Source organism: Macaca mulatta, chromosome 14 (assembly GCF_049350105.2).
Source record: "Macaca mulatta isolate MMU2019108-1 chromosome 14, T2T-MMU8v2.0, whole genome shotgun sequence".
NCBI lineage: Eukaryota > Metazoa > Chordata > Mammalia > Primates > Cercopithecidae > Macaca > Macaca mulatta.
The window spans coordinates 18,065,677-18,093,117 of NC_133419.1; the positions used below are offsets into that span (position 1 = coordinate 18,065,677).

The 27,441-nt window shown below is 43.4% G+C and overlaps 1 protein-coding gene and 3 long non-coding RNA genes across 53 annotated transcripts in view; 1 reads left to right on the plus strand and 3 right to left on the minus strand.

The window, feature by feature from the left end:
* The window catches only part of CELF1 (CUGBP Elav-like family member 1), a 91,812-nt gene that overhangs the window by 25,548 nt on the left and 38,823 nt on the right, over nucleotides 1-27,441 (plus strand). For 16 of the 50 annotated variants that reach the window (XM_077962878.1, XM_077962881.1, XM_028833431.2 and 13 more), the window contains exon 2: nucleotides 23,977-24,016. The exons of the other annotated variants lie outside the window; for them this stretch is intronic. The gene's annotated coding sequence lies outside the window, so the exon portion shown is untranslated. The remainder of the gene's footprint in view (nucleotides 1-23,976; nucleotides 24,017-27,441) is intronic. 50 annotated transcript variants of the gene reach the window in all.
* On the minus strand, nucleotides 491-26,669 carry LOC144334224 (uncharacterized). The gene is made up of 2 exons (XR_013403847.1): nucleotides 26,434-26,669; nucleotides 491-1,647 (listed from the first exon to the last, which is right to left on the minus strand). It is a non-coding gene; the product is annotated as an uncharacterized LOC144334224 (long non-coding RNA).
* Nucleotides 1,969-8,732, minus strand: LOC144334229 (uncharacterized). Its single transcript, XR_013403852.1, has 3 exons — nucleotides 8,287-8,732; nucleotides 3,432-6,261; nucleotides 1,969-2,803 (listed from the first exon to the last, which is right to left on the minus strand). It is a non-coding gene; the product is annotated as an uncharacterized LOC144334229 (long non-coding RNA).
* On the minus strand, nucleotides 11,392-15,745 carry LOC144334225 (uncharacterized). Its single transcript, XR_013403848.1, has 3 exons — nucleotides 15,498-15,745; nucleotides 12,469-12,549; nucleotides 11,392-11,634 (listed from the first exon to the last, which is right to left on the minus strand). It is a non-coding gene; the product is annotated as an uncharacterized LOC144334225 (long non-coding RNA).

Below are 27,441 nucleotides of genomic sequence, written 5' to 3' on the forward strand. Positions count from 1 at the left end.
CTGCCACTGGACCCTAGCCTGGGTAAAAGTAAAAGTAAAAGCTGGAAGCTTTACTTTTTTTTTTTTTTTTTTTTTTTGAGGCAGGGTCTCACTGTGTTGCCCTGATCACAGTGGCGTGATCATAGCTTACTGCGGCCTTGAGCTCCTGGAATCAAAATGATCCTCCTGCCTTAGCCCCCTGAGTAGCTGGGACCACAGGCGGGTGCCAGCATGCCTAGCTAATTTTTGTGGCTTTTGTTTTTTTGTGGAGATGGGGTCTTACTGTATTGCTCAGACTGGTCTCACACTCTTGGCCTCAAGTGATACCTCTGCCTCGACCTCCCAATTTTTATCTTTTGTTTTTTAAGAGGCAGGATCTTGCTGTTTTCCAGGCTGGAGTGCAGTGGCACAATCATAGCTCACTGCAGCCTAAAACGCTTGGCCTCAATGAACAGTCCTCCCACCTTGGCCTCCCAAAGTGCTTGTAGTACAGGTGTGAGCCACTGTGCCTGGCCAAACTTTAACTTTTTAAAAAAATGTGAGATGGAATAACTGTATATTGTCTTGAGTCCTTAAACTGAAAATCTGGTAAAAGTTGTGAATCCACTTCCTCATAAATGCATACAGAGGTAGAGTTTTACACATAATATAAGGAAGTTTTTTGAATTCCCGAAATGTCAATGGGCCGTAGATGTGTACCCCTGATCTAGTCCAATCCCCTATTTCTCTCGAGGAAATAAGGGAGGAGAACTGACTTATCAAAGGCCATACTTATATTATACGTATTTATAGTCATTTTGATTATACATATTATACATATTTATAGTCATTTTGATTCTGAGGTTATACTTGGAGCAATCCCTCTTCGTGTACACATTATGTGGTGTATTGCTTTGTCGGGGGTGGGAGAATGGGGGACAGAGTTTCACTCTTGTCGCCCAGGCCAGAGTGCAATGGTGCAATCCTGGCTCACTGCAACCTCCGCCTCTCGGGTTCAACCGATTCTCCTGTCTCAGCCTCCCAAGTAGCTGGGATTACAGGCGCACACCACCACGCCCAGCTAATTTTTGTATTTTTAGTAGAAATGTGGTTTCACCATGTTGGCCAGGCTGGTCTTGAACTCCTGACCTCAGGTGACCCACCCACCTTGGCCTCCCAAAGTGCTGGGGTTACAGGCGTGGGCCACCGCACCTGGCCTGCTTTGTGTTCTGTATTTTTACTTAGTTGTCTTCACACAAGTATTTTTAGTAGATAGACAATTAAAGCTGTGATCTTAAACACGAAAGACGCATATTAATTCACAGTAAGCTACTCTTTGGGAAGTCAGTTGCTATAATAGGACTGCTCAGATTCTTAAAAAAATTAAGTACATAAGCCAGTGTATACAATGAAGAGACTTAGTTTGTTTTTAAGTTTTGTAGAGACAGGGTCTCACTATGTTGCCCAGGATGTACTTGAACTCCTGGGCTCAAGTGATCCTCTCCCTTGACCTCTCGAAGTGCTGATATTACAGGGGTGAAACACTACATCTGGCCCAGTTAAGAGGCTTTTACTTAATTTTTTTTATTTTTTGAGTCAGGGTCTCACTTTGTCACCCAGGCTGGAGTGTGATGGCGCAATCACGGCTAACTGCAGCCTTGACCTCCTGGGCTCAAGGAATCCTCCCACCTCAGCCCCCTGAGTAGCTGGGACTATAGGCACGTGCCACCATGTCCGGCTAATATTTTTACTACTTTCTGTAGAGACGAGGTCTCCTTATGTTAAGTGTTAAGAGGCTTTTAATAACATGTTGAATACTTGCATATCTGTTTTATGGGACATGAATGTGCCTCCACTGCTGAAATCCTGCTATGTACTCAGTAATGGATAGGAGCTAGGCAGTGCTTTTTTCTTTGGAGCTGTTTTTTTTTGTTTTTTTTTTTTTGAGATGGAGTTTTGCTCTTGTCGCCCAGGCTGGAATGCAATGGCACAATCTCGGCTCGCTGTAACCTGTGCCTCCTGGGTTCAAGTGATTCTCCTGCCTCAGCCTCCTGAGTAGCTGGGATTACAGGCATGCACCACCATGCCCAGCTAATTTTTGTATTTTTGGTAGAGACAGGGTTTCACCTTGTTGGCCAGGCTGGTCTCTAACTCCTGACCTCAGGTGATGTGCCCACCTCGGCATCCCAAAGTGCTGAGATGGCAGGCATGAGCCACCACTGCCTGGCGTGGAACTCCTTTTGATGACTGGTTAACTGAGCAGTGTTGTATAATCAAGGATCTCATAGTTATATCAGCATAAACATTTCTAGTTCCACCATTTTATTTCCCTGTGACAGGGTTTTGTGGTTTTTTTTTTTTTCTTAATAGTGGTTTAAAATTTATTCAACAGGCTAGGCAGAAATGTCTCAGATGGAAGAACGTTTTCCTGAAAGTGTTATATGAGAAATGTTACAGTGGATGCTGAGTTATGGTCTGAATTTATTTTTATCTTTCTTTAGAATATGTTTTCTCTAAAGTAGGCAAAAACTATAATTTTGCTTCCATAAGTAGTGTGGCATTAATCTCATACTATGAAACATTTTAGGTTGAAACTACAAACTCAGAATTTCAGAAATGGAGGGACCTTAGAAATCATCTAGTTCAAATCCTGTATTCTTCACATTTAAGATATTGCAGGTGCCTTTTTTTTTTTTTTTCTTTGAGGCAGAGTTTTGCTCTTGTTGCCCAAGATGGAGTGCAATGGCACAATCTTGGCTCACTGCAACCTCCACTTCCCAGGTTCAAGCGATTCTCCAGCCTCAGCCTCCCGAGTAGCTGGGATTACAGACACGCACCACCACACCTGGCTAATTTTGTATTTTCAACAGGATCTCTCCCTGTTGGTCAAGCTGGTCTCGAACTCCAGACCTCGGTGATCTGCCCACCTTGGCCTCCCAAAGTGCTGGGATTACAGACGTGAGCCACTACTCCCAGCGCGCAGGTCCCATTATGAGAGTTCTGGTAGGTGGGATAAGCAAGAAAGTCTAGGCCTATCTTTCTGTTCTCAGTCTCTCTTCTCTCTTTTCTTTCTTCCTTTTTTTTTCTTTTGTTTGTAGATAGAGACGGGTTCTCGCCACATTGCCCAGTCTGGTCTCAAACTCCTGGGCTCAAGTAATCCACCCACCTCGGCCTCCCCAAGTGCTGAGATTACACGTGTGAGCTACCAAGGCCGGCCTCTCTTCTCTTAATGTGTATAGCATTTATAGTTTGTACCCCACACTTTAGTGCAGTAGTCATGTACTGTCTGCCTTTATTATTAATATCTCGTGTTAATCTCATCTGGGAACTAGATTGGAGGTCACTGATAGTGTGATTTTCATTTGTGCTGTAGCCCCTATGATACTGAATAAATACATAACCAGGCTGGGCTTGGTGGCTCACACCAGTAATCCCAGCACTTTGGCAAGCCAAGGTGGGTGGATCACTTGCACCTAGGAGTTCGAGACCTGCCTGGGCAGCATGATGAAACCCCATCTCTATAAGGGGGAAATAAAAGTACATAGGTGGTATGCACTAAATACTTCAGTAAGGGCTGAAGAATAGAATCATTTGAGCCAATCAGCCATGCATTTCTTATTGTTGGAAAGTTCACTCTGGTCAGCAATTAAGCTTTTCACATACTTCACATTGAAGTGAATCTGAATGAATTGTTTTAAGTAAAATAATTTTTGGAACACAAATATTTGGCTTCTGGTTATATAAGCCATCATCCTGAGACACAGATTTTAACAGTTATATTAGAGTTTATTTTAACTTGTATCAACCAGAAATAAAAAAACATACACAGTTGGAATGAGACCTTCATTCTGAAAGCAGCAAGGAGCTAGTGAAAGTTAACATTGTTCACACTAATGGAGAGTAACCTTTTTTTGCATGTTAAATTTTAGGATTTAAATGATAAATTGAGCCTCACCATTACTGCTGATCTGGTAGGAATCTGACCTAGTAAAGGTTTTCAAATGTCTTTTCCATTTCCCATGGCTGAGGGATTCTTGGTGTCAGTGAGTGAAATTATTTGGAAGTTCCTTGACTGAAATAGAATATCTCAAACCTTACTTCAAGTACCAGCCTGTGTGTTTCTGTTTTTTTGTCTGGAGCATGTGAACAGAATGCATGTGTGTGAGATAATTGGGCTTTCACTAATGGCCCCCTTTTAGCAACCATGTATGGGTAAAGCTGTTCAGTTCCCTGCTCCTCCCTCTCTGAGCACGGAGCAGAATCTGTTCTGCTGAAGCTGCTGTTCCACTTTTCAGCTTTCTATATTTGTACAGCAACAGCAGGAGCAGCCCACTAGCTAGGCCGTGTGGCCGCCCTTTGGCACCCGCACTGCCTCAGACCTGCTCAGGACTCAGCCAGGGCGCGCAGTTTGTGTTCTTACGTACGTCCATCTGTCTGTCTGTGTGCGTTTCTGTGGAGGACTGAGGTTTTCAAGTGAAAGAGGTGACTCGTTTGTCTTTGTTGTTTTGCTGTGTTTAGGTTAGTCAATTGTAAATTGTAGATAATGTTTCAGGATGTTAGGGATGGGGCGAGGAGACAAGATTTGTATTATTTAACAAAACACCATCTTGGCTAGAGGGTACCAAACAGGGAAATGTGATGTCAGAAATGGTCTTTGGGTTCCCTTAGAAACATACCACATTGAAGTAGTAGTGTTTTTTTTTTTCTCTTTGTTTTGTTACAGGTCACAAAGAACAGCTCTTAGGGGTGGAATTGAATTCCTTTCTTGGCACACAAATTTTTTGACATAAAATTTGATTATAAAAAGATGAGGCACCTCCACCCCTTTAAGAAATGATTTAGTACACATCTTGGAAGAGCGCGGTAGGGGTTAAGTGTGTTGACTTCACTGTCTGCCAGGAAAGGAACTATGGGGAATGCCCTGTTGCTTTGGGCCCCACAGCAACCTATGCTGTTTGCGCTGTTTGAGTACTTTGTAAAGTTTGGCCTTACAGAGGCCTTGTAATGCCTTTTGGTGTCATGTCTATTTAAGGAATAGCAGAAGACATGACATATAGACAAATTTCAGGTTATTTTCAGAAGATACTGGGTTTGTTACTATATTTTAAAAGAATACTTTCTTGATCTGCTGTGAGATGTTCTAATTAAACAGAGATGAATTCCTTACTCCTGGTCAGTTTAAGTCTAAATTTAAGTTTGTTGCTTTGTTTTACAGTTTCCTTTCACTCCCCTCCCCCATCCCCTCATGAGTCATAAGCATGCAGTGTTGGGAATAGAACTTGTCAGCTGAGTGGGGATGAAACAGTTCTCTGCACATACTGTTTGTAACTGTAGTCAATGAGGAGAGGAAAGGACTTTATTTAAACGCTGGAGAAACACCTTGATTGAGGCAGCTTCTTCCTGTGGCTGTGTGGTATGGATGCAGAGTTCTGTGTGACTATACACGGATGTGTTCTGGCTCTGAATCACTTAGGGATCTGTTTTGCACCTTGTCCATTGTAGGTTTTGGATGCTTATTAGTTTAGGGTCTAGGACCTGGTGCTTAGCCTCTCTTGGATCCTGTATACTTACTGACTTTCTAAAATTCTTTTGAGTATGGCGTTGTATCTGCTTCATCTTCTCTTTCTTGGCTATTAGTGCCCATCTCATTTTACTGTCCTAATGTTTTCCCATTTATACTGTGAATCATTTTGCACCCTATGTAGATAGAGCCTGTCATTGGAGATTAAAATCAGTGGCAGCTCTTTGATTTTACAGCTCAGCCTCAGTAAGTGACAGTCTGATTAGCACACCTATATTCTAGCCTTCTTTTTGTTCTTGGCCTTTTAAAAAATTTATTAACTTCCTTGGTCTTGTTTTATTAGTTTATATTTTTCTACTGTGTCCGTTTTGAAAGCTTCACGAAGAAAAATTTTTTTTTTTTGGTTTGATGAATGAATAAATGTTTATACATAAATAAGTGCTCTCAGAACAAATGGTTTGGTAATCCGTAATGAAGATATACTGGACTCTAACAGGCCCAGTTGGAGGTGCAAGATCTGTCAGCCTATTGCTGCCAGAATTCTTGCCTATTCCCTTCCCCTTCCTGCTAGGAAATATTTTGGAATAATTTCAGGTACCCAATTTTTTTTTTTTAAATAAATGAAGCCTATTTTATTACTTCAAGTTTGCTTTTTTTTGGGGGGAGATGGAGTCTTGTTCTGTCGCCCAGGCTGGAGTGCAGTGGCATGAACTTGGCTCACTGCAACCTCCACCTCCCAGGTTCAAGCAATTCTCCTGCCTCAGCCTCCCAAGTAGCTGCGACTACAGGCGCATGCCACCACACCTGGCTAATTTTTGTATTTTAGTAGAGATGGGGGTTTCACCATGTTGGCCAGGCTGGTTTCGAACTCCTGACCTCAGGTGATCCACCCGCCTTGGCCTCCCAAAGTACTGGGATTACAGGCCTGAGCCACCGCACCCGGCATTTTTTTTGTTTTTGTTTTTTTTTTTTTAAAGACAGAGTCTTGCTCTGTCACCCAGGCTGGAGTGCAATGGCACAATCTTGGCTCACTGCAACCTCTGCCTCCTGGGTTCTCCTGACTCAGCCTCCCTAGTAGTAGCTGGGAGATGCCCACCACCATGCCCAGCTAATTTTTGTATTTTTAGTAGAGACCGGGTTTCACCATGTTGTCCAGGCTGATCTCCAACTCCTGACCTCAGGTGATCCACCTGCCTTGGCCTCCCAAAGTTCTGGGGTTACAGGCTTAAACCAGCATGCCCGGCCTACTTCAAGTGTTAATGATAAAAAAAATTTCAGCTGGGCAAGGTGGCTCACACCTGTAATCCTAGCACTTTGGGAGGCCGAGGCAGGCGGATCACCTGAGGTCAGGAGTTCAAGACCAGCCTGACCAACATGGAGAAACCCCGTCTCTACTAAAAATACAAAAAAATTAGCCAGGCTTGGTGACGCATGCCAGTATTCCCAGCTACTTGGGAGGCTGAGGCAGGAGAATCTCTCGAATCTGGGAGGTGGAGGTTGCAGTGAGCTAAGATCATGTCATTGCACTCCAGCCTGGGCAACAAGAGCGAAACTCCGTCTCAAAAAAAAAAAGAAAAAATTAACATAGCTGTTGCATTTTAGAAAGTGAAACTACATGCTATGTTTCTAGCTCAGTAAACAGATGAACCTGTTGTCTTTGAATAACATAATAATTGAGCCTTGTACAGTACATCTTAAGATCAGATACTTTATTTTGAAGAGATAGAATCATCATGTAACAGACTGAAATTTTTTGGGACTCATTCTCTTCCACCATAGACACCAAACTTAGTGCCCAGAATAATAATGGTAGCAAATGTTTATTGAACATTTTCTATGTGTCAGGCACTATTCTAAATACTTTACATATATAAATATTTTAATTCTAACAAATATCCTGCAAGGTAGATGGTGTTTCTGTAACCATTTTGTGCATGAGGAAACAGAGGTATTTATGAAGTTAAACAATTTCCCCAGTTACCTGGCTAGCAAGCAGCAAAACTGGGATTAGAAATGACTAATTAGGGCCGGGCGCGGTGGCTCAAGCCTGTAATCCCAGCACTTTGGGAGGCCGAGACGGGCGGATCACGAGGTCAGGAGATCGAGACCATCCTGGCTAACACGGTGAAACCCCGTCTCTACTAAAAAAAATACAAAAAACTAGCCGGGCGAGGTGGCGGGCGCCTGTAGTCCCAGCTACTCGGGAGGCTGAGGCAGGAGAATGGCGTGAACCCAGGAGGCGGAGCTTGCAGTGAGCTGAGATCCGGCCACTGCACTCCAGCCTGGGCGACAGAGCGAGACTCCGTCTCAAAAAAAAAACCAGAAAAACAAGAAATGACTAATTAGTATGACTCTAGAGTCTAGGTATAGGGTACATTGTGGGTTTGTAGTTAATATTTGTCTATTTTATTAGCACACTTTATTATTTGAGATTATTAAATAATGAATCAGTCTAACCCATTTTCATTTTAGAATTTCCTTATGAAAAAATGACTATGATTTTGGTTTTGCAGATCACCATCAACTGTACTAGTTCATTTATTGATGGTAAAGAACAGCAAGTCAAGTAACAAGTTTGTGAAACATCTCTAAAATTACGAGTTTATCTCCACTAGTACCAGACTATTTACTGAAGATAGTGAAAGCAGAATTAATTTTAGCCTTTTTTGTGGGGGCGGGGCGCAGGGGGGAGAAATTGGGCTCACTGTCACCCAGGCTGGAGTGCAGTGGCGTGATCTTGGCTCACCACAACCTCTGCTTCCAGGGTCAAGTGATCCTCCCACCTCAGCCTCCGGAGTAGCTGGGACTACAGGCACATGGCACTATGCCCAGTTAATTTTTTTTTAATTTTTTGGGTAGAGATAGTTCTGCCATGTTGCCTAGGCTGGTCTTGAACTCCTGAGCTCAAGTGATCTGCCCACCTCGGCTTCCCAAAGTCCTGGGGTTACAGGAGTGAGCCACAGTGCCTGGCCTGCTTCTTTACCTCATTTCTTGCACCACACATCTTCCAGAGATGCCCTTACAAGGGGAGCATGGGAAGGGAGAACCAGCAAGTTTTGCCATATCCATAAGCTTATAATCTTTGTGATAGTGACAGGAAAACAGAGAAGTCTGTTTAAAAGAAATGATAATGAGGGAATTATTAGTAGGCCATGTAATTCAGTGGAGGGTAGCAAAAAATATATTACATCATGGACAGTGTGATGAATGGAGTGCAATGGTGCGATCTCGGCTCACTGCAAGCTCCGCCTCCTGGGTTCACGCCATTCTCCTGTCTCAGCCTCCCGAGCAGCTGGGACTACAGGCGCCCGCCACCTCGCCCAGCTAGTGTTTTGTATTTTTTAGTAGAGACGGGGTTTCACTGTGTTAGCCAGGATGGCCTCGATCTCCTGACCTCGTGATCTGCCCGCCTCGGCCTCCCAAAGTGCTGGGATTACAGGTGTGAGCCACCGCGCCCGGTCTCTTCTGGGATTTTTTTAAGTCTCTCACATTTATGGTAACATTTTCCCTTAGATAGATGCTGTCCCATTTTTCTTGTTTCTAGTGCAAGTCATATTTTCTGAACAAGACCATTAACTCCTTAAGGATAGGGATTGGGCCTTTTTTTGGTACCCTCTTTAGTTCTGGGTATATTAGTAGATGTTTTCTAAAAATGTAGTTGCTTTTTTGATTGATAGATCTCCTGGCTTTTTTTTAAAGAGCTTGTTTTTATAAAAATGAAATCAAAGCACTGACAAGTTAAATTTTGTGGAACAGTTAAAATTTTTTAGGAGTGATTTGAAGGATGTGACAGATGATTTAAGTGGGTATTTAAATGTGAGGAGCACTCTTTTTTTTTTTTTTTTTTGAGACGGAGTTTCACTCTGTCACCCAGGCTGGAGTGCGATGGCGTGATCTCGGCTCACTGCAAGCTCTGCCTCCCGGGTTCATACCGTTCTCCTGCCTCAGCTCCCGAGTAGCTGGGACTACAGGCACCCGCCACCACACCCGGCTAATTTTTTTGTGTTTTCAGTAGAGACGGGGTTTCATCATGTTAGCCAGGATAGGATGGTCTTGATTTCCTGACCTCGTGATCTACCTGCTTTGGCCTCCCAAAGTGCAAGTGCTGGGATTACAGGCCTGAGCCACCTTGCCTGGTACGGAGTGTTGAAAGCATGATAATTGAAGTACCTTGTTTATTTATTTATTTTGAGATGGAGTCTTGCTATGTTGCACAGGCTAGAGTGCAGTGGCGTGATCTCAGCTCACTGCAACCTCTACCTCCCGGTTCAAGCGATTCTCCTGCCTCAGCATCCCAAGTAGCTGGGATTACAGGTTCCTGCCACCACGCCAGGCTAATTTGTTTGTATTTTTAGTAGAGATGGGGTTTCACCATGTTGGCCAGGCTGATCTCGAACTCCTGACCTCAAGTGATCCACCTGCCTCGGCCTCCCAAAGTGCTGGGGTTACAGGCCAGCCAAAGTAGCTTTTTTAAAAAAGTGAATAATAGAATAGAATAGAATTTGTCCTAGGGCTGTGCATCCTTGTTGAACATGTTCCCTGATTGGCTGACGCAGAGGTGTAAAATTTGCATTTTCTGGCATATAACCTGTCTCAGGAAGTGTCTCTGCAGAAGTAGTTTCTGGTTTCTCTAGTTTTATAGAATTAAAAATTTAAGAATGGAAAGAAAATAAAGTTTCCTGCTTTTCAACAGAACAAGACAGAGCTCCTGAAACAAGACCATATGGAAGCATCCTGCTTGAGTGCCCATGTGTTTGATGGTGAGGTTGGGGCAGATGGTACAGGCAGGGTTCTTGGCTGCTTGGTCAAGGATTTTGGAGATGATAGAAGTTAGGTGGCTAGTGCTAAGGAAGGACTGTTGTATGTTGTGTGTATTGGGCCTGTCTGCCTAAGAGGTGGAGCGTCCTCACAGAGAGGAAGGAAATTGATGTATTTGGTAAGATAAGAAAAGAGGCAGGGGAGATACAGAGCTGGAATGATAAAGCTTGCAATTGCATCTAAACCTCCCCCTGAGATAAGGGAGAGGGAGACAAGATGATACAGTGTGAGAAATAAGATTCCAGATCCCTGGCGTCTTATGTTCTCTAGAGCCTTCGAGTAAGATACTGCAGGGACTGTAGGGTTTTTCTGTTTAAACTTGAAGCTGTTTTGATTCCTTTTTGAGATACAAGCCAAAAGCTGTATTTATAGAACTTGTTTTGACATATTATCTCACCCTGTCCCTTGCCTTCTTTACTGGAATCCAGCTAATGTTGTACTTTGCCTTGGCAGGAAAGGTTGATTGGAGAAAATGTATAGATATACAGCTGAGTGATTGAAAATAGCTTCAGACTTTGTAAATAGGTCATACATGAGGTTTGAGGTCCCAGCTGCATGAATGTTAGTTGAATTGCTGGGATAATTGTAAGTGGTGTGATATAATTATGATATACTGCTGAATCACCTGGACAATGGCAGTTTCCACACAGAAGTTTCAGGCAAAGCAGGAGAAAAATACAAAACCAAAATGCTGTTTCGGAACAGAGTATGAGTTGAAGTTTTTCTTTACTTTGTGCGTTATAGTTCCACGAGTTTTCCTTTCCTTTTTTTTAAGTGGCAGGAATGGACTTACGGGTTGCAGGGGGAAGTGGAGGAGGGGATATGGTGTCTGCAGGCTAGGTTGCCATGCTCCAAAAGCTTGAGTTTTCTTTAAAAAAATTTCAGTAGGTCGGGCACAGTGGCTCATGCCTGTAATTCTAGCACTTCGAGTCGATCACCTGAGGTCACGAGTTCGAGACCAGCTTGGCCAACATGGTGAAACCCCATCTCTACTGAAAATACAAAAAAGTAGCTGGGTGTGGTGGCGGGTCCCTGTATTCCCAGCTGCCCAGGAAGCTGAAGCAGGAGAATCACTTGAACCTAGGAGGCAGAGGTTGCAGTGAGCCAATATTGTGGCATTGCACTCTAGCCTGGGCAACAAGAGCATAACTTCGTCTCAAAAAAAAAAAAAAATTCTGTAGAATAGGTAACGTGTTCACATGTAAACCATTGAACCACTGTTCCACCTCTACAACTACTCTTAGCAATTATTTCTTTATCCATCCAGAGATATTCTGTTCATATACAAGCCATGTGTAATTCCTTTCTTCTTATATGAATACGTCTTGATCAGTTAGCTGCCTTATTTTCTTTAATAGCTACATAGTGTTCTGTTGTATGGCTATACTATATTGAATAGCCTTCAATTAATGGGCATATGTTTTCAGGTTTTGCTGATACAAACAATGTTCTTATGAATGCCCCTTTGCATACTTTGTATACATCAGATACAAGATTATTTGTAAGCTGTATTTCTAGAACTGGGATTGCTGAAATAAAAGGGCATATCTTTTTTTTTTTTTTTTCTCTCTGTTTTTTTAGACAGACTCTCTCTCAGTTGTCCAGGCTGGAGTGCAGTGGCATGATCACAGTTTGCTGCAGCCCCTACGTTCTGGACTCAAGTGATTCTCCCGCCTCAGCTTCCCAAGTAACTGGGACTACAGGCATGCGCCACCACACCCAGCTAATTTTTAAATTTTTTTATAGAGATAAGTCACACTGTATTGCCCAAGCTGGTCTGGAACTTGTAGGCTCAAGAAGTCCTCCTCCCAAAGTGCTGGGATTATAAGTGTGAGCCACTGTGCTCAGCTCAGTTTTCAATACTGATGAGATACTATCCCTTTTTATATTTTGCAAGTGATATTATCCACTGAAAAATATTAGTGAGCTGGGCGCAGTGGCTCATGTCTGTAATCCCAGCACTTGGGGACACTGAGGCAAGTGGATCACCTGAGGTCAGGAGTTCAAAACCAGCCTGGCCAACATGGCGAAACCCCGTCTCTACTAAAAAAATACAAAAATTAGCCAGGCTTGGTGGCTTGGGCCTGTAGTCCCAGCTACTGGGGAAGCTGAGGCAGGAAAATTGCTTGCAACTGGGAGGCAGAGGTTGCAGTGAGCCAAGATCATGCCACTGCACTCCAGCCTAGGCGACAAAGCGAGACTCTATCTCAAAAAAAAAAAAAAAAGAATATTATTAGTGGAGATGGGGAGGCCTAATAATTGCAGCGTCAATCAAGCAATTACCCTGAAGAGTTACTAGAATAAACATAGGATCTGCAATACCTGGAAGATTTAAGAAACCTTCTTGAGATGAGCTTAATTATCAGCTGTAGCAACCATTATTGCTGTTACTGCTGGAGAAGAGGCAAGTTGCCTACGGGAGGTAGGAGCAGCTGCTCCCCTTCCTCTTAAACTAAATTTGGGGGGAATTTGGTGATACTAGCTAAATCTGCAAGTCATCTCTATTTTACTTTCAGTGTATTAGAGCATTACTTTCACTCACTTATTACGATCTTGACCAATTCGAAAATCATTTGTGGTCCATGGGCAATTCCGTCCTTTTCTCTCTCTTTTTATTTTTATTTTTTATTTTGAGACAGAGTCTCACTCTGTCTCTCAGGCTGTAGTATAGTGACGTGATCTCAGCTCGCCTCCTGGGTTCAAGCAGTTCTTTCTGCTGTAGCCTCCCAAATGGCTGGGATTACAGGCTTGCCACATGCCCGGCTAATTTTTGTATTTTTAGTAGAGATAGGGTTTCACCATGTTGAACCCAGGAGGCAGAGGTTGCAGGGAGCTGAGATCACACCACTGCCCTCTAGCCTGGGCGACAGAGCGAGACTCTGTCTTAAAAAAATAAATAAGTAAATAATAAAGAGAGGCAAAGTAATCTTTTGAGTTTACTAATAAAAAACATTTTACAGGCTGCCTTGTTTTACCAAATACAGCACTGTGACTAGAGAAGATCCAAGTTCCAGTGGTTGGTTGTGGAACCCAGTTCTCTTAATCCCTTATCTTCCCTTTAGTTCCTTCATCTGAAAAATGGGAATAAAAATGCTGAAGAATCTCCTTTGAGCACTCAGAAAAATAATTATAGTCATTTCCAAAGGTTACGTATTATAATGACTCTGCAAGAGACATCAAGATTATAAGGTGGTTTTAAAAGTAACTCTGACAGTGCTTGAGAAAAAAATTAGTCACATTCTGCCTACATGGTACTAACATATGGTGCAGCCCTGATGAGCGGCACAAGTGGGCTGAAATCAAAATGCAGTTGGAAAGAGGAGCAGTAGTGACTCACTAGATGAGACAGATTTGGCCTCATGGCAGGGCAGTGAAACTAAGAAGGAACTGTGGCCTTAGAACATGCCAAATTTGAGCAAGCAATCATGAATATTATGGAAAGGTTGAATGACTGAGCCTTTGGGTTTGAATTAGGTACTTTGTCTGGTATCACAGTCCTTGTAGCTAGCACCCTCCCTTGGTGTCTTCAGAGCTCCCACTTCCTCCACCTCTGTGCATTCTTCCCCTTACTTCTGTGTATTACTTCTGTGCCTTTGAAGGTAGAAGCCACCAGGCAAATACTTAACACTGATGTGCCTGGAACATTGGGTTCATACTACAATGATAGGTAGAAGCATTAGTAATTCTGCCCAGAGAAAGCTGTGCATTAGCTTAGTTATCATATGTAGATTGCTACTGCTACATCCAGCAATTTGTTGTCCACTGTTGACAGTACTGCCATGGGAAAGAAACAGGAACTATAGAAATAATTAGATTCCTCCTCCCAACTCTCACCACAGTAGGAAGCTGTTTGGGGGGCAGAGAGGAAATACGGGGGATTTGAGAGTTACACCGAGAGAGTGGGCATTTGGGGGAGGAAATAGGAAAAGAGATTTTTAAAATTATTTGTTTATTTTTTGAAACAAGGTCTTGCTCTGTCACCCAGACTGGAGTGCAGTGGCACGATCATGGCTCACTGCAGCCTCAAACTTCTGGACTCAAGCAATCCTCCTAGCTCAGCATCCAGATTAGGGCTACAGGCGCGTGCCGCCATGCCTGATTTTTTTTTTTTTTTTTTTTTAGAGATGGGGTCTTGCTGTGTTGCCGAAGCTGGTCTTAAACTCCTGGGTGCTAGAGATGTTCCTGCCTTGGCCTCCCAAAGTGCTGGGATTACAGGGATGAGCCATCATGCCTGGCCAAAAAGATGTTTAAAAATGTTTTTTGCATGCTCTGTTTGCCTCATCTGAGTGCCTCTAAAATAGGGTGCCTCTCAGGTGAGATGACCTCTGGTTTAGGTGCTTACATACTCATGGGAAGATCATATAACTAAATAGGAGGTGAGCTAGATTAGGGAGGAAGGAGGAGAATAAAGAGCCCGCTCCCATCCAACTTTCATATACTACTTTTTTTGTATGATTTCTGAGGATTTAATAATTATGTTGGTTTTGTGAAATAGTTCTATTTATTGGTTGTGAATATGCAAGGATGCTATTGGCAGAGTCAAGCTTTAGGCCATTAGTGGCTCTGATCCTTTAATAATGGCTGCTTACGAGAAAATGTTTGTCATTGTTACGTGAAAAAAAGTAGGTTGTGCAGTAGTATACTTAGCATAATATTGAATTTGAAAATTCTGTGTATTTGAGGCTGGGCACGGTGGCTCATGCCTGTAATCCCAGCACTTTGGGAGGCCAAGGTGAGCCCATCACTTGAGGTCAGGAGTTCAAGACCAGCCTGGCCAACGTGCTGAAACCCTGTCTCTACTAAAAAATACAAAAATTAGTAGGGTGTGGTGGTACATGCCTGTAGTCCCAGCTACTCAGGAGGCTGAAGCAGAATTGCTTGAACCTGGGAGGCGGAGGCTGCAGTGAGCTGAGATTGCGCCACTGCACTCCGGCCTGGGCGACAGAACAAGACTCTATCTAGAAAAAAAAAGAAAAGAAAAGAAAATTTTGTGTATTTGAATGCTTTTACTTTTTATTGTATGCATGGAAGAAATCCTGGTAGACTATAAACCAAAATATGGTTGTATGTATAATTAATTAAAGTTGGGGAAATGGAAAAATTAAAACAGGAAGGAATACTTATGAAATATTTTGTTTTAAAAAAGGTGGGTGGCCGGGCGTGGTGGCTTATACCTGCAATCCCAGCACTTTGGGGAGGCCAAGGAGGGTGGATCATGAGGTCAGGAGATCGAGACCATCCTGGCTAACACAGTGTTACCCTGTCTCTACTAAAAGTACAAAAAAATTAGGCGTGGTGGTGGGCGCCTGTAGTCCCAGCTACTCAGGAGGCTGAGGCAGGAGAATGGCGTGAACCCGGGAGGTGGAGCTTGCAGTGAGCCAAGATCACACCACTGCACTCCAGCCTGGACGACAGAGCGAGACTCTGTCCCAAAAAAAAAAAAAAAGAGAGGGTGCTGCCCCCCATGTTGCTTTTTTACCCAAGTACCTACAGTTTCAAGGGGGAAAAACCCCAAAAAACTAGAAAGTGCAAGTATGTCTCAATTCAGGAAAATTCATAGAAACTTTACAAATTACACCGGATAAACTGGGGAATTAAGTTCAACAATTGAAGGTCTGATATGTGTTACTTTTATTCAGATGTTCTGTGGATATGAATGTAAATGAGAAAGTCAGTTGAAACATAGTTCACTAACAACATTTTGAAATTAGGTTAAAATCAGTTTTACAGGTGAATCATATGTGATGTGGACTAAACTAGATAACTTTAAAAACTTGTTTAGAGAAAATACAGTTATAGTTTTAGATGACTTAGTGTTAGTCTACATTAATCTAGTCCCATCCTCTAGGGATTGGAAGTCTAAGGGGGAACCATTCTAAGAATGGTTGTGAACCCCTTACAGAATCTGATGAAAGCTATGGATTTTGTCTTCAGGAAATCTCACTTGTCCATTTTCACACGGTTTAGCATAAAGTTTAGCCTGAAGTTTAGCCTAAAGCATTGTTGAGTTTACAGGCCTCCAGCTCCTGAGAGCTCTGCTCCCCACTTGATCCTTTTATCTGATTACTTGGCTCTCTGGAGCATGAGAGTAGGTGAACATGCAGTTTTCTAAAGCAGGGGACCTAACTTATTGAGCCTGGCATGTAACAGAAAGAAAGTAGTAAAGGGCATTGCAAGCTGACTGAAAAGTAGTACTTTAAAGAGAATATACTTTTCACAAATTAATTCTGTTATTTGTCTCTTGTCTCTCTTCCGGTTAAAAGTTTGGGCAGGGTGCGGAGGCTCACACCTGTAATCCCAACATTTTGGGAGGCTGAGGCGGGCGGATCACTTGAGGTCAGGAGTTCGAGACCGGCCTGGCTAACGTGGCCAGACTCTGTCTCTACTAAAAATACAAAAAAATTAGCCGGGCAGAGTGATCCCTCATTTCTTTTTTTTTTTTTTTTTTTTTTTTTTTGAGACGGAGTCTCACTCTGCTGCCCAGGCTGGAGTGCAGTGGCCGGATCTCAGCTCACTGCAAGCTCCGCCTCCTGGGTTTATGCCATTCTCCTGCCTCAGCCTCCGGAGTAGCTGGGACTACAGGCGCCCGCCACATCGCCCGGCTAGTTTTTTGTATTTTTTAGTAGAGACAGGGTTTCACCATGTTAGCCAGGATGGTCTTGATCTCCTGACCTCATGATCCACCCATCTCGGCCTTCCAAAGTGCTGGGATTACAGGCTTGAGCCACTGCTCCTGGCCTATCCCTCATCTCTTTAAAAAAAAGAAGTCCAGGCACGTTGGCTCATGCCTGTAATTCCAGCACTTTGGGAGGCCAAGGCGGGTAGATCATGAGGTCAGGAGATCAGGACCATCCTGGCTAATACAGTGAAACCCTGTCTTTACTAAAAATACAAAAAAATTAACCAGGTGTGGTGGCAAGTGCCTGTAGTCTCAGCTGCTCGGGAGGCTGAGGCAGGAGAATTGTTTGAACCCAGGAGGTGGAAGTTGCAGTGATCAGAGATCATGCCACTGCACTCCAACCTGGGCAACAGAACGGGACTCCATCTCAAAACAAAACAAAAAACCGGGCACAGTGGCTCACTCCTGTAATCCTAGCACACTCTGGGAGACCAAGGAGGGTGGATTGCCTAAGCTCAGGAGTTCAAGACCAGCTTTGGCAACATGGGGAAACCCTGTTTCTACTGAAAATACAAAACATTAGCTGGGCATGGTGGCTTGTGCCTGTAGTCCTAGCTACTTGGGAGGCTGAGGCACAAGAAACACTTGAACCTGGGAGGCGGAGGTTGCAGTGAGTCGAGATCACGCCACTTCACTTCAGCCTGGACGACAGAGAGAGACTCTGTCTCAAAAAAAAGTCAAACTCAACTTTATGGCCCTTAGCATTTAAACAGACCTTTCTGTGGGTTATGTGCATGAGCTTCCTTGGAGACAATTTTTAACCTGAAGCAGCCTTCTTAGCCCATATCCCTGTGATCTTGAGGGAGTCATTTCATCTCTTTGTGTCTTTTCTCATCTGCAAAATGGAGATAGCGTACATACGAGGATTAAATGTAAAGCACCCAAAACAGATCATAGTGTATGGTAAATGCTCAAAAAATGTTAGCTCTTACTTATTGCCACTTTACAAATGTCTAGACATTTCTCCTTACTTTTAAGTGATAAGGGTTTACAAACTTTAAATGCCATATTCCATCAATTTGAAGATGTGCATTTATTACCACTGATTGTATGTTAAATACATTGATTCTAAAGATAGGAAAATTTATTGTTAAACCATTTGTGTCAAAGCCAGATATAATATTGATGAATTATCTATTGTTTTGAATTATTTCATCTAGTTCTCTTATTTCCCAAGAGATTACCTCTTATTTCCCAAGAGGTTTACCCTGAGGGCTAAGAGAGACTGACAGTTGGGGCCTGCCTCTCCCTCCTCTATCTTTGACCTGAACAGCCTCACTTTCATGTTTAGGACAAAAACACTTCTGCTTTTAAGATCGTTTAAAAATCTCTAATCTGGATAGTTGTTAAATTATTTTTTGTTTCGTTTTTTTGAGACAATCTTGCTCTGTTACCTAGGCTGGAGTGCAGTGGTGCCATCACAGCTCACTGCAGCCTCAACCTCTGGGCTCAAGCAATCCTCCCACCTCAACCTTCCGAGTAGCTGGGACTACAGACACACGTCACCATGCCCAACTAATTTTTTTTTTCTTTTTGATAGAAGCAGGGTTTCACGATGTTGTCCAGGCTGGTCTCAAACTTGTGGGCTCAAGCAATCCTCTCACCTGAGCTTCCCAGAGTGTTGGGATTATAGGTATGAGCCACTGTACCCAACTAAATTCTTTTTTTCCTGGCTAAATTCTTTATTAGTTCCCTGTCTTATATCAAAAAAGTGTTTCAAGGAATTATTAAGGTTGCTTACTAACAGTTGTTAGTAAGAGTGAGTTGGCCAGATGCGGGGGCTTGCATCTGTAATCCCAGCACTTCGTGAGGCCAAGGGGGCTGGATCTCTTGAGCCCAGGAGTTCAAGACCAGCCTGGGCAACATGGCAAAACCCTTTCTCTACAAAAAATACAAAAATTAGCCGGGCGTGGTGGTACGCACCTGTAGTTCAAGCTACTTGGGAGGCCGTGGTGGGAGGATTGCTTGAGCCCAGGAGGCGGAGGTTGCAGTGAGCCAAGATGACACCACTGCATTCCAGCCTGGGCGACAGAGCGAGACCCTTGGGGGGCGGGGGGAAGAACAGTGAGTCTTACTAATGAGGCCAAGTTCATGGGCTTAGGACTTATGTATGTTATTGAACATCATTGTGCCACAGGCCCTTGTCTTTGGAGTTTGCGATATAGCACGTTCTATGTAAGAGCTGCTGATGGTGACTGAATCAGTGCCAGTCATCCTGGGAAAGACACCGTTTTGTCATTTACTCAGTGTACAAGCTGTATAGGCCAGTAGAAAACACTAAGAAATTTTTATGAAGAGCTTATTACCTTGCCTATTCTAAGAAAGGCTTTTAGGTGATCTCAGAGCCTTTTCTGTCAGTCAAGAACAATTTAAAAACTTATGAGGTTGTATTTTATTTTATTTTATTTTATTTTTGTCATATACACATTTTAATGCTACTTTTTTATTATTATACTTTAAGTTCTAGGGTACATGTGCATAACGTGCAGGTTTGTTACATATGTATACTTGTGCCATGTTGGTGTGCTGCACCCATCAACTCGTCAGCACCCATCAACTCGTCATTTACATCAGGTATAACTCCCAGTGCAATCCCTCCCCCCTCCCCCCTCCCCCCTCCCCCCTCCCCCCTCCCCCCTCCCCCCTCCCCCCTCCCCCCTCCCCCCTCCCCCCTCCCCCCTCCCCCCTCCCCCCTCCCCCCTCCCCCCTCCCCCCTCCCCCCTCCCCCCTCCCCTCCCCATAATAGGCCCCGGTGTGCGATGTTCCCCTTCCCGAGTCCAAGTGATCTCATTGTTCAGTTCCCACCTATGAGTGAGAACATGTGGTGTTTGGTTTTCTGTTCTTGCGATTGTTTGCTGAGAATGATGGTTTCCAGCTGCATCCATGTCCCTACAAAGGACACAAACTCATCCTTTTTTATGGCTGCATAGTATTCCATGGTGTATATGTGCCACATTTTCTTAATCCAGTCTGTCACTGATGGACATTTGGGTTGATTCCAAGTCTTTGCTATTGTGAAGAGTGCCGCAGTGAACATACGTGTGCATGTGTCTTTATAACAGCATGATTTATAATCCTTTGGGTATATCCCCAGTAATGGGATGGCTGGGTCATATGGTACTTCTAGTTCTAGATCCTTGAGGAATCGCCATACTGTTTTCCATAATGGTTGAACTAGTTTACAAGGTTGTATTTTAAATGTCTTTAAACATTTATCGCAGGCAGATAATATTGGAACCCTCAGCTAGCTTGCCCTTCGTCTTGCTGTCGCCACTCTCCCTACTTCCTTACCGTTTTTTTTTTTTTTGGAAACCGTATATCACCCTGTTGCCCAGGCTGGAATGCAGTGGAGCGATCTCGGCTCACTGCAACCTCTGCTTCCCAGGTTCAAGTGATTCTTATGCCTCAGCCTCCCGAGTAGCTGGGATTATAGGTGCTTTTTTTTTTTTTTTTTGAAACACCACACCCAGCTAATTTTTGTATTTTTAGTAGAGACAGGGTTTCACCATGTTGGCCAGACTGGTCTGGAACTCCTGACCTTCAGTGATCCACCTGCCTCGACCTCCCACAGTGCTGGGATTACAGGCATGAACCCCACCATGCCTGGCTGTTCCCTACATTTTTTATGCTCCTTTTTCCCTTTAGCCTTATTTTGGAGTGGGGTGGGGAGACAGGGTCTCACTAAGCTGTGTGGCCTAAGCTGGAGTGGAGTGGTGCCAGCATAGCTCACTACAGCCTCAAACTTCTGGGCTCAAGCAGTGCTCCTGCCTTAGCCCTCCAAGTTGCTAGGACTACAGGTGTGCACTGCCACACCCAGCCCCCCTCTTAGCTTTTTTACTCCTCTTTAGAACCACCTATATACTTCCTGGCCCTCGCATTGTGATAGAGAAAAGTAGAGATAATGTTAATAGAAACAGACATCCGTGGAGCTACAAGGAAATATAGTACAAACAGTTCAGGCTTTCTCACGGAGCATGTGTCCTTTGTTTCCCCACAGAAACGAAAGGAAAGTTGTAAAACAGTCAAAGCTTTTAGTTTTCATTCAGCTTTTCTCTCTCCCCAAAGCATTTTGGTTTTCTCACAGAATAGGCAATGAAATAACATAGGAAAAGCAAAACTGGGAAGACAAAGCTTTAAAAAAATATAACTTTTGCCGGGCGCGGTGGCTCACGCGTGTAATCCCAGCACTTTGGGAGGCCGAGGCAGGTGGACCACAAGGTCAGGAGATCGAGACCACGGTGAAACCCCGTCTCTACTAAAAATACAAAAAAACTAGCTAGGCGAGGTGGTGGGCGCCTGTAGTCTCAGCTACTCCGGAGGCTGAGGCAGGAGAATGGCGTGAACCTGGGAGGCGGAGCTTGCAATGAGCTGAGATCGCGCCACTGCACTCCAGCCTGGGCGACAGAGTGAGACTCCGTCTCAAAAAAACAAAACAAAACAAAACAAAACAAACAAAAAATATATATATATATTTATATTTATATTTATATATATATATACACACACAACTTTTTTGAGGCCGGGCACAGTGGCTCACCCCTGTAATCCCAGCACTTTGGGAGGCCGAGGTGGGCGGATCCCCTGAGGTCAGGAGTTCGAGACTAGCCTGACCAGCATGGTGAAATCCCATCTCTACTAAAAATACAAAATTAGCTGGGCATGGTGGCGCATGCCTATAATCCCAGCTACTCAGGAGGCTGAGGCAGAGAATTGCTTAAACCTGGTGGGCGGAGATTGCAGTAAGCCAAGATCGCGTCATTGCACTCCAGCCTGGGCAACAGGAGCGAAATTCCGTCTCAAAACAAACAAACAACCTTTTTTTTTTTTTTTTTTTTTTTTTTGAGATGGAGTCTCGCTCTGTTGCCCAGGCTGGAATGCAGTGACGTGATCTCAGCTCACTGCAAGCTCCGCCTCCTGGGTTCACGCTGTTCTCCTTCCTCAGCCTCCCAATTAGCTGGGACTACAGGCGCCTGCCACCACGCCCCGCTAATTTTTTGTGTTTTTAGTAGAGATGGGGTTTCACCGTGTTAGCCAGGATGGTCTCAATCTCCTGACCTCGTGATCTGCCCGCCTCAGCCTCCCAAAGTGCTGAGATTACAGGCGTGAGCCACCGTGCCCGGCCAGCACAACCAACCTTTTTTGTGTAGTGGACTATTTATTCATTTGCCCTTCTCCAAGTGACAGGATCCTGTGTGGAAGATTACAGTGTGTTTTATTTATTTATTTATTGGGGGGTGTGTGTGTGTGTGTGTGGTTTCCTTTAAAAAGTCTTTCAGTGGCTTAGGAGTAGGATGATATCCTGTTTATGTGGAGTTTTTTGTTTGTTTGTTTTGTTTCTTAAATTCATTTTTTTTTTGCTTTCTCTTGGACTGGCAGTTAAAATGTTCCTAGCCCCCTAAGGGCTGCTGTGTTCTCTGGGACTTAAGATACCTGTCCCTTACCCTTTCATGTATTGATCCTTAACAACTCCAGGTCTCCTTTTTGCTCTCTTTATCTTGGAGATTTCCTGACTAGCTTGCAGTCTGGGTCTGGTCTCAGAGGGTAGAAGTGATGCCTATGAAAACCCATCACATAATAACACTGTTTTTCAAACTGTGTTTCACATAAAATTTGGAGGGAAATGTGATTCCCTGGCCTTTTCTTTGCTCTTTACGTCTTCCAGAAGAACTCTTAACAAGTAGAAATTTAACTTGCTGTCTACCATCTGTGATAACCACTACAGAGCCTTCTCAAGACACACTATCTCAGTAAAAGTTGGTACCTCCTGAATTATGGTCACATTTCTCTAGAGAGACAGACCTACCAAGAAGCCATGGGCAGTTTATCTTCCTTAGCATCTGAATCCTTAGGGTAGTCCTCACCTTAAATGGTCATAATGATAAAGGATTGAATGAAGTTTGTGAACTTAGTAAATGGAAGTTCCTTTTTTCTTGATGACTTTTGATGGTATAGACAGATGCAAATAAATGCTTTTAGGAAGTTCTTTTTTTAAAAATTAGTTTAAGCTTTGCCCTTAAAATTATTGGAACACATCACTACTTTATTAGCAAAATTGGAAACTAATTAAGTCTGCATGAAAAGTTAATACTTAGCACCTATTTTATGCCAGTTAAGAAATGTCTCTGTCTTCAGGGAGGATAGGCAGTGTCTTATTAGTTAGTTCTGGGTCTGGCTTTGTCTTTCAGAATTCTTGTACTTTCCAATGTAGACATTGTCCTTGGTGACTTTGAATAGTTTATTGTCTGTAATGAGAGCCAGATAGAAATACAGCTGGCAGGAGTTGTACGTGGAAGTTTGTAGGAATTTGGGCAGTTTTATATAATCAGTTTTTACTTGCAAGATTGTTCAATAATGTTTAAAAATAAAACGAATTGGTTTTGTGGTTCCTCTGTTTGCTTTTACCTTCAATTAACTTCCCCATCTTCTGATTTTTTTTGGTTTCAGTGGTTCACCGCCACACTAGGGCCACCAAGATGCATTTACAGTGGCAGGAACTTGGTTGCTTTTGTAGGGTTTCATGCCCGGCACCTATGTATTCAGGAAGGTTGCTTTGGGGAAATAGTGTGGTCTCTCCACATTAATAACATGATCCTTAATTGCTAAAATAATTATACCGCCTTTAGTTTTTCTTAGTCTCCCATCCAAAAGCAGATGTTAAAAATGATTGTTTTAGTGACCTAGATGTATTGAAATTCAACCTCATAAATTCTGGTCATTGGTTTGCTATTTGTTATGACATTTTAGGGCAAGACTCTTTTAAGCCTTTTAGTATTTTACTTCCCCCATCGTTTAAGTTGTGTTTTAAAATTAGCCTTGAGATATTAAATGCAACTTATCTTTAAGGTATTGAGTAAAAAGGGCGCAGGAGTAAAAAAGGCTACGTATTTTTATCTTCTGCCATGGTGACAAAGGGGCTTTTCTTTGGAAAGAGGCTATATATCTCGAGTCATGAAAGACATCTAGGCATGGCCCACTTATTTTTCTTTCCTTGGTTTTTTAGAGTGAAGACATAGTCCAGAGAGGGAAGTGTAAAGCTACAGGTATGGGCTAACTACTGAATGGGTGTGCTCCATGGCTCTCTTTTTAACCTTCTTGCATGAGGCCTGCTATGCAGATATGAAAAAGTTGCTTTCAGAAAGGTGATGGCTTCTTTTCTACATTATGGGATAACATTTGCAAAATGTATGTCTCTGGGAAGCTAGAAATATTTTCTTGCCCTCTTTTCCAACTCTTTCAAACTTAGCTATTTTCCAAGGCAGGCTTATCTCCCACTAAAACTAGCTACCGCCTAATTATTACAGCTGTTGGGAGGAACGTGTGTATGTTGGAGGGAGCTGGGAGGAATACTCTACACCAGACTTGTCCAACCCGCGGCCTGTGGGCTGCATGTGTTCCAGGACGACTTTGAATATAGCCTAATACAAATTTATGAACTTTCTTAAAACATGAGATTTTTTTTTCCTTTTTTTTTTTTTTTTTGAGACGGAGTCTTGCTCTGTCACCCAGGCTGGAGAGCAGTGTCACAATCTTGGCTCACTGCAACCCCTCCACCTCCCAGGTTCAAGTGATTCTCCTGGCTCAGCCCCCCCGAGTAGCTGGGACTATAGGCATGCGCCACCATGCCTGGCTAATGTTTTGTATTTTTAGTAGAGACAGGGTTTCACCGCGTTAGCCAGGATGGTCTCTATCTCTTGACCTCGTGATCCGCCCTCCTTGGCCTCCCAAAGTGCTGGGATTACAGGCGTGAGTCACCGCGCCCAGCCTGCAAATTTTTTTTTTTTTTTTTAAACTCATCGGCTATCATTAGTGTATTTTATTTGTGGCCCAAGACAATTCTTCTTCCAGTGTGGCACAAGGAAGCCTAAAGATTGGACACCACTGGAACAGAGATGAGGACAGAACTTAGTAGATTCCATACAGACAATAATACCTTTCTTGAACCAGAATTTGTTCAACATACGGAATTTTTTTTTTTGGGGGCGTGGGGGGTGGGGATGGAGTTTCACTCTTGTCACCCAGGCTGGAGTGCAGTGGCACGATCTCAGGTCACTGTAGGCTCCGCCTCCTGGGTTCAGGTGATTCTTGTGCCTCAGCCTCCCAAGTAGCTGGGATTACAGATGCCTGCTACTGCGCCTGGCTAATTTTTGTATTTTTAGTAGAGACGGAGTTTCATCATGTTGACCAGGCTGGTCTCGAACTCCTGACCTCAGGTGATCTGCTGGCCTCGGCCTCTCAAAGTACTGGGATTACAGGTGTGAGCCACTGTGCCTGGCTAACAGACTGATTTTTTTATTTTTTTTTATTTTTTTATTTTTATTTTTATTTTTTTTTTGAGACAGAGCCTCACTCTGTCACTTAGGCTGGAGTGCAGTGGCGTGATCTCGGCTCACTGCAAGCTCCGCCTTCTGGGTTCACACCATTCTCCTGCCTCAGTCTCCCAAGTAACTGGTACTACAGGCGCCTGCCACCACACCCAGCTAATTTTTTTGTATTTTTTTAGTAGAGAAGGGGTTTCACTGTATTAGCCAGGATGGTCTCGATCTCCTGACCTCGTGATCTGCCCGCCTTGGCCTCCCAAAGTGCTGGGATTGCAGGTGTGTGCCACTGCGCCTGGCCTAACATACTGGTTTTTAAATCAGCACTGGAGCTTAAATAAAGTATAAACTTACGATATATTGTTACCAACTAAGAAATGCACTTAAGTTCCAGAACTAGCGTGGGATCTGAAAGTATGACTTGATTGGAAGGGTGGTCACAATTTGACAGGACTGTTTGTTGGGTCAGGGTTACTGACAGATACTCCAAGGAAGGCTCTGAGGCTATACTAGTGCTGAGTACAGAGTCTTTCTGTGATTAAGGATAGGGGGAGGAAATGGAAAACTTTTTAGTTTTCAAAATGGTGATGTTTTTGTCATATCCTTTCAGTATACCATATGTGATAATTTTACAGGCAAAGCAACTTGCACACAACAAATTATTAAACGTAGTGCTTTTTTTGGTACAGTGATTTTAGATTTGAAATGGAAATTTTTGTGTGTGTGATGGAGTGTCACTCTGTTGCCCAGGCTGGAGTGCAATGGCATGGTGTTGGCTCACTGCAACCTCCGCCTCCTGGGTTCAAGCAATTCTCCTGCCTCAGCCTCCCAAGTAGCTGGGACTACAGGCACCCGCCACCACATCCAGCTAATTTTTGTATTTTTAGTAGAGATGGGGTTTCACCATGTTGGCCAAACTGGTTTAGAACTCCTGACCTTAAGTGATCCGCCCACCTCGGCCTCCCAAAGTGCTGGGATTATAGGCATGAGCCACTGCGCCCAGCCTGAAATGGAGACTTTTTATGTTTTATTTATTTTGTTTTGTAAGGCAGGGTCTCACTGTGTTGCCCATGCTGGAGTGTAGTGGTGTGAGCAAGTCTCACTGCAGCCTTGACCTTCCTGGGCTCAGGTGATCCTCCCACTTCAGCCTCACAAGTAGCTGGGACTACAGATGGGCACCATCATGCCTCACTATTTTTTGTATTTTTTTTGTAGAGATGGCACCATGTTGCCCAGACTAGTCTTGCCTGAGCTCAAACGATGCTCCTGCCTTGGCCTTCCAAAGTGCTAGGATTAAAAGTGTTTCCCACTGTGCCCAGCCGGAAAAATTCTTTTTACAATATTTCTCTTTCTTCTTTAACCTCCCTTCCCACCATGCAGAAATTTTTACATTGTCTAGATTCTTATGGAAAAGTTAGCTTTGTTTGTTTGTTTTTGAGACAGGGTCTTATTCTGTTGCCCAGGCTGGAGTGCAGTGACTCAATCTTGGCTCACTGCAGCGTTGACCTCCTGGGCCCGGTCACTCCTCGTGCCTCAGCCTCCTGAGTAACTGAGACTACAGTGTGTACCACCACACCCAGCTAATGTTTTGTATTTTTTTGTAGAGGTCGGTCCTGCTTTGTTGCCCAGACAAGTCTCAAACTCCTGGACTTGAGCAGTCTGCCCACTTTGGCCTCCCAAAGTGTTGGGATTATAGGCGTGAGCCTGTGTTCCTGGCCCATAAATTATTCTTAACTGTTACATTTTGTAACAATAACAAAAATCTTCCACCAAGTGAAATATAATTACCACAGAAATAATTACCAATTTGTGTCAGCATATTTTACCTGTGCAAGGTAGTTGGTTGGGAGCTCAGGAGACCCACTAATTATATTATAAATACTCAATTTAAGAAATGAAATTTAGGTCCAAAAAGGTACTGTGTAAAAATTTAAGTTACTATAGTTGGTTATTTTCAAGTATCAATTGCTTACTTTTTTAATCTCTTATATCATCTCACTGCCAGAAACTCGGGGGTAAAATACCCAGTCCACTTAGCAGCAGTCTGAGGTTATGACCATTCCCTAGATTTTTGCAATTTGAATTCCCTTGTATAGATTGATGGTGATTTTTAATGACATTGATTCCCTTTTCAGTAGTAGCTTCTAATC